Source organism: Cetorhinus maximus, chromosome 15 (assembly GCF_964194155.1).
Source record: "Cetorhinus maximus chromosome 15, sCetMax3.hap1.1, whole genome shotgun sequence".
In the NCBI taxonomy this organism is placed as follows: Eukaryota; Metazoa; Chordata; class Chondrichthyes; order Lamniformes; family Cetorhinidae; genus Cetorhinus; species Cetorhinus maximus.
The window spans coordinates 93965989-93978387 of NC_135893.1; the positions used below are offsets into that span (position 1 = coordinate 93965989).

Consider the following 12399-nt stretch of genomic DNA (forward strand, 5'->3'; position numbering starts at 1 on the left):
GTTAATTTCTTGTTCTGTTTTAGTTTCATGGAATGAGAAATAGGACAGATAAGTGGATTGAAAGATGTGCGGAGAGACAAAAAAAGACGCAATCATGAAAGAATGGGAGAACACGTAACATCCAAAAAGAGGGGTAGCTGGGAGTGGGTTTGTGTGTCATGAAGGTGCACTTGCCTCATATACAAGACGACCGAACTCGCTGCCAAGCTGACCTCAAAAGCAATGGTGAACAAGCTATTGGGTCTATGCCAGTGACTGAGGCTAGGCAGGAGGAGGTTGCTTGAGATGGGACAGCAGCCAGTTGTCAAATAGGGCTTGAGAGAAGCTAGAAACAAGAGAGTGGTTGGACCGGGGTCAACGGCTGTTTCTTTAGTTTTAGAAAGATTAACACGGGGTTAATGCCCAGGGGCTGGTTTCCCTGGCCAGAGAGTATAGAACTAGGGGGGTCACAGTCTCAGGATAAGGGATCGATCATTTAGGGCTGAGATGAGGAGAAATTTCCTCACTTGGAGGATTGTGAATCTTTGTTATTCGCTACCCTAGAGAGCTATGGATTTTTTGGGCATTAAGGGAATAAGGAGATATGGGTTTAGGGCAGGAAAATGAAGTTGATGTAAAAGTTCAACCGTGATCCTATGAATGGCAGAACTGCCTTGAGGGGCCATACTGCCTCCTCCTATTTCTTAAGTTCTTATCAGTATTTACTGAATCAACACTAACAATAAGGAATGCAACTTTGCTATAACAACCACCTATGCTCAAATGTAATGTGCATGATGGATCAAAAGTTATATGTCACCAGAATTGCATGATAAAATAATGACTAATACTCAGTTCAGTTAGAAATGGGTGTTTGAAAACCTTACCAAAAGGTTACCATTCTTTCTATCTGGTGATTAGACTGTGAATTAAAAAATAATTATTCATCTTATATCCCCCTCAACAACTTGTGCCCTTAACAACAATTTATATTTATAAAGCACCTCACTCCTTGACATTCAATGGCATTGCCAATGCTGAATCCCCTGTTATCAACATCCTGGGGTTACCATTGACCAGAAACTGAACTGGACTAGCCATGTAAATACTGTGGCTATAGGGCAGGTCAGAGGCTAGGAATTGTGTGACGAGTAACTCACCTCCTGACTCCCCAAAGCCTGTCCACCATCTACAAGGCACAAGTCAGGAGTGTGATGGAATACTCCCCACTTGCCTGGATGAGTGCAGCTCCCACAACACTCAAGGAGTTTGACACCATCCAGGACAAAGCAGCACGCTTGACTGACACCCCATTCACAAACATTCACTCCCTCCACCACTGACGTACAGTAGCAGCAGCATGTACCATCTACAAGATGCATTGCAAGAACTCACCAAGGCTCCTTAGACAGCACGTTCCAAACCCACGACCACTACCATCTAGAAAGACAAGGGCAGCAGATAGATGGGAACACCATCACCTGGAAGCTCCCCTCCAAGCCAGTCATCATCATGACTGTGAAATATATCGCCGTTCCTTCAACTGTCGCTGGATCAAAATCCTGGAACTCCCTCCCTGACAGCACTGTGGGTGTACCTACACCACACAGATTGCAGCGGTTCAAGAAGGCAGCTCACCACCACCTTCTCAAGGGCAATTAGGTATGGGAAATAAATGCTGGCCCAGTCAGTGAAGCCCACATCCCTTGAATGAATAAGAAAAAGAAAACCCTCAAGTTAAATGTCTCAAGATACTTCATTGGAGCATCAAACAAAATTTGACACTGAGCCACTTAAGAAGATATTAGATAAAAACAAAATACTGCGGATGCTGGAAATCTGAAACAAAAACAAAAATAGCTGGAAAAACTCAGCAGGTCTGACAGCATCTGCGGAGAGGGATACAGTTAACGGTTCGAGTCCGTATGACTCTTCATCAGAACTGAAGATATTAGGACAGGTGACCAAAAGTTTGGCCAAAGAGGTAGGTAGGTTTTAAGGAGCATCTTAAAGGAGGTAAGAGGTGTAGGGAGACAAAGCCGTTTAGAGATGGAATTCCAGAGCTTAGAGCCTCGGCAGCTGAAAGCACGGCCGCTAGTGGTGGAGCAAAAAAAAAAATAAACCAGGAATGGACAAAAGGCCAGAATTTGAGGAGTGCAGCAATCTGAGGATTGCAGGCTGGAGGAAATTCCAGAGATAAGGAGGTGGCGTCAGCCCATGAAGAGGTTTGAAAACAAGGAGGAGGCGTTGCTTAACCAGGAGCCAATGTGGGTCAACAAGCACAGGGCTGATGGGTGAGTGGCACTTGTTATAATTCTGCTGGGTGCGCAGAGCCACATTAGTTGCAGGAAGTCGCTTTGTTACATTTCACAGCAGTACCACTTCCACGAAAGAGAAAACAGTTGTGTAGGATCCAGCGTGTAACTGAACATTATACCATCCAAAGAACAGGCCAAATATAAAATACATTGACGTTTTTTTTTACAATCATTCATGATTCACATGCACTAAATTCTGAATGGTTTTAGTTCTGTTTGCTGATGTGTTGTGACCAGACAATCTTGTTTCTGTTCCCTCGCCAACACAAACAATGCAACTTTTTCATTACCAATGCCAAGCTTTAAAAGTGCTCCAACAGTTTGTAGTTTAGGTTCTGTAGAACACTGAAACAGTTCAATGTTTTACAGTTCTTTTTAAAAGAAAGACCATAACCTGACTTATCTCCATTGTGGAGAATGGACAAGATTCACCGCAAGTATAAGGAGCACAACAGCTGAAGTAACTACAGGCGCATGTTTCCACTATGCACCCTGCAATCACTTCCCTATAGGCACCCAGCCAGAAATGTCTGTCTGATCAGTGGTGACACTAAACTGCTACAGACTGCAGTAACTATTTGTTACAGTACCTTGATGATGCAGCGCTTGACAATTAACATGTCACCATATCTTTAGCCAGATATCCAAGGCCTTGTGAATGACTTCTTCCTTTTTAATACCTGTCAGTGCCCGGACTGCGACAGGCTGCAGGCTAGTAGACACAGCAGTTTGAATGTATAGGGTGTGTGAAAGTGTGTGTGTAGCTGCAAGTACTCAATATTCAAATGATGATGCACTTCCTCTGGTATGAGTGTCTCTTTCCTGCTGATCTCTTCTTGCATGCTGCATGACAATGTGTAGCACAGAAGAGGAACAGTTGCTTTGAAATGAAGCTGAAGCAAGTTTGTGAGTACTCCAAGGCACAATGACTAAAACCATGATGCATCTCCTTTGATTGGCTGAACTTTGCTTAAGGAAGCAAAGATTTTGCATTTATATAGTACCCAAGGTATCCCAAAGTGTGTGGCATCAAAGCCACTGAATGAGCCACTATTGTAGTGTAGGAAATCCTGCAGCCAATTTGCAAACAGCAAGCTCCCACAAACAGCAATGAGATAATAACCAGATAATCCACTTTTGTGATGTTGGTTGAAAAATAAATATTGGCCAGGACACTGGGGACAACTGACTTCCAAAGGGACTCCAAACATTAACTCCGTTTCTCTCTCCACAGATGCTGCCAGACCAGCTGGGTTTTTCCAGCACTTTCTGTTTTTATTTCACTGGAAAGAACTTTGTTTCACTTTGAAATAATACCACGGGGCCTTTTAGGCTCAGCTGAGAGGGCCAAGGGGGATTTAATGTCTCATCCGAAAGATGGCACCTCCAACAGCGTAGCTCCCCCTCAGTACTGCACTGAATCGTCAGTCTAGATTTTGTGCTCAGGTTTCTTGAGTGGGACCCGCGCCCAAAACCTTCTGGCTCTGAGGTGAGCTCTAATACACAGCTATGAATGAACATTAATCCAAATCTTCCATTAAGTTACAGTTCGCAAAGCCACTCTTGCTTATGCACCTTTCATCCTTTCTTCCTCAGGGCTCAGTACATCCATTGTACACACACAAGCAGGGGGAATAAGTTGCTCATTATGAAAACGTTTGGGTGGATAGGTAGAAACGTGGAAACTGGGCAAAGTCACTAAATACAGTATCGTGGTGCAGGGCTACACCGATTTAGTTTCAATTGTGAACGGTAGCTCAGGCAGCAATCTGGATCTTGCAAATCGACCTCAGGCTAAGACCCCGGGGCAAATAAAACCAGCCATCGGCTCCTGCCGCTAATCCCCATTGTGTGTTCCTGGGTGTGCGCTGATGTCAGGGGAGAGGCAGTTCAGGCGCTGCTGTGATCCCACTCCACCATGGGTGGACATCAAGATTCCCACATGTGGATTCAGTGTGAGACTCAGACACTTGACGGTGTTACCAGCTGCTGCGGTAACCCACTCCAAGCTGAACTGGCACCTTCAAAAGTAGAATGGCGGAAGAGGGCTGGAGCTCAGGACAGCTCAAAACAAAAAGGCCAACCAAGAATCAAGTTACACGTTGTAGCGGTTAGGCACATTGTAACAGAAGCAGATCATTCAGGAGACCATGTGTTGACACTGAACCAGCCCCACCCTTGCTATGTTAATTGTCGCTACCTGCATGCCATCAGCAACTGCAGATTTACACGGGCAAAAGTGACAAGACGTACAAAAGTTCACAATGCAGAGAGCAAATTAACCACGTACACTTCTAAATGCACAGCCCTTCAAATGCTGCCGCTAAAAAAAACCTTTGCAAATTACAGCCAATATTCACTTGATTTAAACAACGCCTCGATTTTAAAATTCTCAAATTGTTTCCAAATCCTTCCATGGCCTTTCCCCTCTCTATCTCTAATCTCCTCCAGCCCTACAACCCTCCGAGATACACGCGCTCCTCTAAATCCACCCTCTTGAGCATCCCAGATTTCGGCTGCTCCCCCAATCGAGGCCATCTGCCTTCAGCTGCTAAGGTCCTAAGCTCTAGAATTCCCTCACACTACACCTCTCTGTTTCTCTACCTCACTTTCCTCCTTTAAGACACTCCTTAAAACCTACCTCTTTGACCAAATTTTTGATCATCTGCCCTAATATGTGGCTTGTGTCATATTTGTTTTATACCTCTATAAGCACCGAGTGATGTTTCATTATGTCAAAGGTGCTATGCAAATACATGTTGTTGTTACTTAAAGAAGGAGCCTGCATTTTTATAGCAGCTTTTCACACAGGACCTCCCAAAACACTTTAGAGCCAGCTCAGACTTTTGAAATGTTGACACTGTTGCAATGTTTAAAATGAAGCAGTCAATTTGTACATACTAAGGTCCCACAAACAGCAATGGGTTAAAAAGACAAGGTCCCTGTGCTTTTTTTCCCCCAAGTGTCGGTTGCTTTTATGTCCCAAACGGAGCCCTGGAATCTTTACATCCACCCAAGAGGACAGATGAACCTCAGCTGAACCGTGACGTTTCAGCCAAAATACAGCACCTTGGACTCCCTCAGACTGCATTGGAGTATTAACCTAGATTAGTCGCTGCAGGGAGTTGGTCTTGAACCTGAACCCACAGCCTTCCAACCCAAACAATTGAAAAATGTGCTAAAAAAAACCGATGTTTAGACTTGGACTGTTAATTGTTAAATCTCTTCCTGTTTCAACGAGTAGCATATTATTTGTAACGTTTAGCATCTTTAAAAGAAAACGGTTAGTCATTTGGTAGTACAGAGCTTTAGTATTGCTGGAAAAAGAGACATGTCAAAGCTTTTTGCCTTGCACTCATCAGGACACTTCACAACAATACCAATATAAGGGGAAAACAACAATTTATACTGTATGAGGAGAGTGCGCTGATTGGTTGGCAAGTGGACTCTGATTGGCAGAGGCGTTGGCTTGTTTCCCCCTTGTATTAGTATTCTTGAGAAGTGTCCTGATGAGTGCAAGATGAAAAACTTCAACATGTCTCTTTTTTCAGCAGGAAACAAAAAATATGATTTAATTCAAGGCTGCAATCTATCAACATGTAAAAATGGCATCACCATTTGACACAGAAATCGAGGGAGTATCCATTGTCGAAATCTTGATTAGATTACAACTGTGAAATCGATACTTGAGGTTCACTTTAAAAAAAAACACTTTGGGCTGGACTTTTTTTCCAGCCTGGTTTGACTTCCATCCTGACCTTGCAGTGACCTGTCCCCAAGAGTTAAGTCTCATTAAAGTTACACAACAGACTCTTGGTAAATCAGGATCTGGGCACAATGCGGAGAGGAAATTTGGGTGATGCAAATCGCACGCAAGTAGTGGAGCCTGCCTGGCCTCCCACTCTGCACTGATCTTACAGAACGCTTTATAAATATTCGCTAAATATAAAAGAAGTGCTCCCCAAGGTACGAGTTTTAACTGCACAGGCCTCAGGAGAAACATACCTTACTTGGAAAATTACATTGATGATTCACCTCGGCTAAAGGGATTGAGCTATGATGAGAAATTGGATAAAAATTGGTTTATATTTCCCGGGTATGAAGTTAAGGAGTGGTCAGGTTGAAAGATTTGAAATCATGCAATGTAGTCAGGGAGTGGATCACTCTTCTAGAAAGAGAGAGTCTAGAACACAGGGACATTATTCCTGAAGTTGAACTATACCAATTAAAAGGAACCTTTGTTAAACAAAGGCTGTGAGAATGTGGATTGTGCTGTGCCAGACGGGCATAGATTAAAAAGTCAACTGAAGTGTTTGAAAGGAAGGCAGATACTAACTTGTGTCATGGTGCGACCGAAGGAACTTGGGAGTTAAAATGAGACAATCAACAAAAATGCAGCTAGTGTAAAAAGTTGGAGCAGGCTTGATGGGATAAGTAGTCGTTTCCTGTATCCCTCATTACAATGCTTCCCAAACTTTTTCCCCATTGTAACGCTATTTTAATGCCTCAAGATTTCAGATTTCTTGTGATCCCAGAGTGAAAATTGTTGGGGGGAGGGGGGGCAAAAGGAATGGTTGCTGAGCAGGTGATGGTGGGTGGTTGACCTGAGGGTTTTTAGCGGGGGAGGGGGGGGGTAAGAGAAGGGGTTTAAAGCTGTGTTTGCCCTGAAAAAAAGGCCTTTTTACAGGTTGTAGCTGTAACGGTAATCGAGGCCTCAGACAGCGGATGATTAAGCCATGCCGGCTGACAGATAAGGGGTGGGAGAGTCCAGCACAATGGCTGGGCACTCCTCAGTCATCATGGTTTCCTCAGGCACAGCGGTCGCTGGCAGAGGGGCAGAGGAGCTGCTGTCACCATCACCGGCGCGCTGAGAGGAGTCCCAGGTGCTCGGAGCTGCAGGTCATCCCCCAACATGAGGTTTGCTTGTACTTCCCTGCTCACCATAGATGGACGAGCAGTTAGCAGAGCCACTAGGTGCCTCATCCATCTCTCACATTGGCAGTGACCTGCTGAGGTCATTGCCAGAGTGTGAGCTCACAGGTCTGAATGCAACCTCAGAAACCCTTGATTGAACTCCTGAAGCTGGCACTCAATGAGAGTCGCCAACCTCTCTATGGACGGTGTTGTGCGTTCAGAGCTAAGGGTCAACGCAGTGCCCATACTCTGCGTAGACTCCTCCATTATACGAACCATGGCATGCAAACCCCTCAGGGGTCTCTGTCAGATCTCCATGTACATCCCGTTGGACATTCAGCATTTGCCACCTAATGGACGGCTCCAGAGGCTCATCATCTGCCTGGGGCTCAGCATCGTCCAGGTCTCCAACACTCCTCCGATTGTCAGAAGCCTGGAAACTCTCCGTCTCTGACAGCTCCTCAAGTGAATGCGACGTGCCTTCCCCAGTATGTGCAACCATCCATGCCAGAGCGCTCAAACCCATTGAAGTGGCTGTATCTGAGGAGGTGCAAGGTTCAGAGTGAGGATGTAATGCAAGTGCATCTTTTTAAAAAAAAATTCATTCATGGGATGTGGGCATCGCTGGCTAGGCCAGCATTTATTGCCATCCCTAATTGCCCTTGTTCAGAGAGCATTTAATAGTCAACCACATTGCTGTGGGTCTGGAGTCACATGTAGACCAGACCAGGTAAGGACAGCAGATTTCCTTCCCTAAAGGGCATTAATGAACCAGATGGGGTTTTACAACAATGGACAATGGTTTCAGGGTCATCATCAGACATTTAATTCCAGATTTTTATTGAATTTAAATTCCACCATCTACCAAAGGCAGGATTTGAACCCTAGCTCCCAGAGCATTACCCTGGGTCTCTGGACTACCAGCCCAGCAACAACACCACTACGCCATTGGCTCCCCGTATCTGAGGGCTCATCCTCCTCCGATGTTAACGGAGGGCCTTCAGGATCATCAGCTGGTCTTGAAGATGATCCCTCTGATGGAGGAAAAGCAAGTGTAAGTATCCAAGAGCATTTCAGATTCAGGGTAGGTGAATTCAGCAAAGGCATTTCCGAGTCTTCTCCCATGGTTTGCAGCTCCAAAGGACATTGCCCTGTTCCTTGGCCACGTTCTTCCTGTTTTGTCAATCTTGAAAGGAAGTATTTAAATTCCAAGTCCCGCGGCACTCTCTCCCAGAATTTCCCAGCACGACCTTTGCTTCCTTCTTGTGCTTTTAATCCCCCGCCCCGCCCGCAGCCGATTCAGATTGAGATGCCCGCCCTGTTCCTGACACTCCCATTCAAACTGATAAAGTAGCAGCATTTTATAGCCAGTGTTAATACTTGCAGCTGACACAAAGGGCTGAATTTTCATGTCGGGGCTGGAGACAGGAGTCGGGACTGTTTCAGGTCTTGCTCTGGGGAGAGGGGAGGGGCCGAAGCAGCCATTCTGCGATCTTCACAAAGCTGCTCCCTTAAAATCGGCATGGAGACAGGTTTCCTGCTCCAGCTAAAGGGCGTCAGGCAGGATCTCAAAGCTGCAAGGCCGATCAGAAACCTTCGAGCTTGAGGGGAGCAGCCGGGGGCACATAACTGAGACGCTGCTTCAATCCGGGGGTGCCCTCTCACCAACCTTTTTAAAAGTTTAAACAAAAACAAAACAAGATGCAGCAGCCAGGCCACCACTGGTGGTGGTGGTGGTGGTGGGGAGGGGTGGGCAGAGTCCCCTCTACACGGAGGCCTTTGGCTCTACCCAGACGCAGGCAGGAGTGGCAGCCTCCAGGCCTGCAGGGAGCACTGGTTCCCCAGCCTGCCACTGGGTGCCCATCTCCAGATGTTACGCTGCCTCCCCATTGGGCTAGGAAACTGGGGACTGGCTGGAAAATCCCAGTCGGCCTCCTTTAAAAGGTTCTTAACGAGGCCAATTGGCTACCCCATCTCGTGGGGACGGGAGACCTGCAGCCCTTGAAACCGTCAGGCAAAAATGGCTTACGTCGGGAATGGGATCGGGAAACCCGCAAGCTCGCCGGTGCTGGTATCTTCGGGTCCCGTCCACTTCCGTTCCCGCTCTTGGGCAGGGCCCAAAACTTCAGCCCAAAGGAGAAGGAGACGTCAGCCCGTTCTGCCACTTTTGCCATCCAAAACTGAATCCATCAACCTTCTTTCAGTTTGAAAGAAAGACCTGAATTCATATAGCGCCTTTCACCAGCTGTCCCATAACGCTTTATAGCCAATGAAGTACTTCTTGGAATAAGAACAGAAAATGCTGGAAAAACTCAGCAGGTCTGGCAGCATCTGCAGAGAGAGAAACAGGGTTAACGTTTTGAGTCCATACGACTTTTCTTCAGAGCTAAAGAGAAGTAGAAACTTTTTGAAGTTTGGTAACTGCTGTAATGCAGGAATTGAGGCAGCCAATTTGTGTACAGCAAACTCCCACGATCTGCAATGTGAAAATAACCAAATTATCTGTTTTAGTGATATTGGTTAAGGGACAAACATTAGGAATTAGGACACGGAGGAGAACTTCCATGGTCATCTTTGAAATAGTGATGTGGGATCTTTAACAACCACTTGAGATGGTGGGATCCCTGGTTTAACGTTTCATCCGAAGGATGGCGCCTGCAACACTGCAGCACTCCCTCAGTTTGAGTGCATACTGTGTTAAGTATTCTGAGAAACAAAACAGATGACTATGTAACAGCAGTGTGAACAAAGCCTTTTGCATGAAAGACATCCTACACATGGTGTGGATCAGTGTCTTCGATTTAGTAGAGAGAGCCATGAGTGATTCAAATCAGAAATTAAGTCCCAGTTTTCTTAGCATTCACAGTCTTCCGAATAATAAATTGTAATCTCAAGTCTGCGTTACTTGAACAGCAATGTGCATTAAACTATGTTTTCTCGTTGCATGTTTTGAACTGGTTAAGCAATTTTAAAATCATATTGCACAGTCCATTCCTCTTAATTCCAAGTTGCAATTGGCTAAATGTATTTCCTTAGCACTAATTTCCCACCTTCCTCTTCCTACGCTGTTTAATGAAAATAAACATTATTTATTTTGCCCAAAAAAACTGAATCATCAGGATTACACTATCAAGGTGTAAGCATTTAATGAGAAGCTGTGATATTAGCATTTAGTAATGACATGTTTGACAACTTACTTCTTTATCACTTTTGCCTTTTGCTTATTTCCCACGCTCATGTAATGATACTTCATGAAACCCTCCACAGTGCTTGAATTACAGTTGCCTTTTGTTGTATTTACTGCCTTCCCACCCTTATATACTGGTCAGAACTTGTCATGACTAGGTAGCTGATTAATACTTTCAGTGCAGTCGTCTTTTATGGTTTTTTAAACAAATATTACCCCTGAGCTGATGTGTTACATGCTGTTCAACGCATTCTTCTGTGGTTCGTTTAGTTTCTTGAACTCACTCTGCAATCAACTGCAAATTGATTATTAAATCTTTACATTACTGACGCATTGCAGCCTGTTAACCCATGTGGGAGCGTCAAACATAAACCAAAGCGAGAATCAAAGCACCAGGCTTTCACTGCCAAGGCAGGCAGCTCAGACACGCCTTGGTTTAATAAGCCCTGTTAGAGTCCTCTAGGGGAGGCAGAATTGCATTGGACCTGTCGCCCCCAGAAGTCGATCATAGGCAGCCATGTCAGCGGGCAAGTTCTGAGGTGGGACGATTACAAGCCGTTTAATCAATTCTCTGAGATCAAAAAAATAAGCTTCTAACATTCTAATACAAACATACAAAATAGGAGCAGAAGTAGGTCATTCAGTCCCTTGAGCCTTACATCTCAAACTTTCACTCATACACAATGATAGTGAAAAAAACCTCCCATTCATGAAACTCATTCACAGCTTTAAAATAGCGAGCGGTCACATCAAAGACAGCTAATCCTTCAATAGCCTTTTGAAACTGTCAATCAAACTGTAAGCTAAGAACACCCTGCTGACATAACTGCGCCTTTTGAAACTCAGCAAAGCATTCATAACGATATAACAATAGCCCTTGAGAAATGTCAACAAAGACCTCTACTGAAACCATATGATTCAGATGGTAATATTTTCTCTAACCAACACTAGATGGCTTGACCAGCAGAGGTTTTAAAAAAAAAACTGTTACTGGCACCTCCACCCACACCCAGGCCCTGCCCACTATTTTTAAAGGTCCACAGAGTCTTTCTGACTGTCAAAATATGGTTATTGAAGCAATCTCTCGCCCACCACACACACAACCAAAATGACCACACTTTGAAAAGTACTTCATTGGTTGCAAAATGTTGTGAGATGTCCAGGTATCAGGGAAGGCACTATATGGGAACCAGCCACATAATAATGGTGGTTACAAGAGCAGGTGTATGACTCCCCAAAGCCTGTCCGCCATCCACAAGGAACATGTCAAAAGTGTGATGGAATACTCTCCATTAGCCTGGATGAGTGCAGCTCCCACATCACTCAAAAAACTCAACACTATCCAGGACAAAGTAGCCCACTTGATCGGAAACCCATCAACCACCTTAAGTATTCACTCTCTCCACCATTGGCATACCATGGTTGCAATGAGCACTATCTACAAGATTTCTTTTTTTATTCATTCACTGGATGTGGGCTTTGCTGGCTGGGCCAGCATTTATTGCCCATCTCTAGTTGCCCTTGGGAACGTGGTGGTGAGCTGCCTTCTTGAATCGCTGCAGTCCATGTGGTGTAGGTACAGCCACAGTGCTGTTAGGAAAGGAGTTCCAAGATTTTGACCCAGCGATCCTGAAGGAACGGTGATATATTTCCAAGATGGGGTGGTAAGTGACTAGGAGGGGAACTTCCAGCTGGTGGTGTTCCCATCTATCTGCTGTCATTGTCCTTCTGGATAGTAGCAGTCATAGGTTTGGAAGGTGCTGTCTAAGCAGCCTTGGTGAATTCCTGCAGTGCATCTTGTAGATGATACACACTGCTGCTACTGTGCGTTGGTGGTGGAGGAAGTGAATCTTTGTGGATGTGGTGCCAATCAAATGGTCTGCTTTGTCCTGGATAGTGTCAAGCTTCTTGAGTGTTGTGGGAGCTGCACTCATTGAGGCAAGAGGACAGTATTCCCTCAAACTCCTGACTTGTGCCTTGTAGATGGTGGACAGGCTTTGG

The 12399-nt window shown here is 45.1% G+C and overlaps 1 protein-coding gene across 6 annotated transcripts in view; it reads right to left on the reverse strand.

Moving 5' to 3' along the window:
* LOC144691007 (neuronal-specific septin-3-like) overlaps positions 1 to 12399 on the reverse strand; it is a 414475-nt gene that overhangs the window by 148539 nt on the left and 253537 nt on the right. Inside the window, exon 1 of one of the 6 annotated variants that reach the window (XM_078558984.1) lies at positions 2888 to 3094. The exons of 4 other annotated variants lie outside the window; for them this stretch is intronic. The gene's annotated coding sequence lies outside the window, so the exon portion shown is untranslated. Of the gene's footprint in view, positions 1 to 2691; positions 2753 to 2887; positions 3095 to 12399 lie in introns of those variants that run through there. One more of the 6 variants, XM_078558985.1, reaches the window with a different exon arrangement.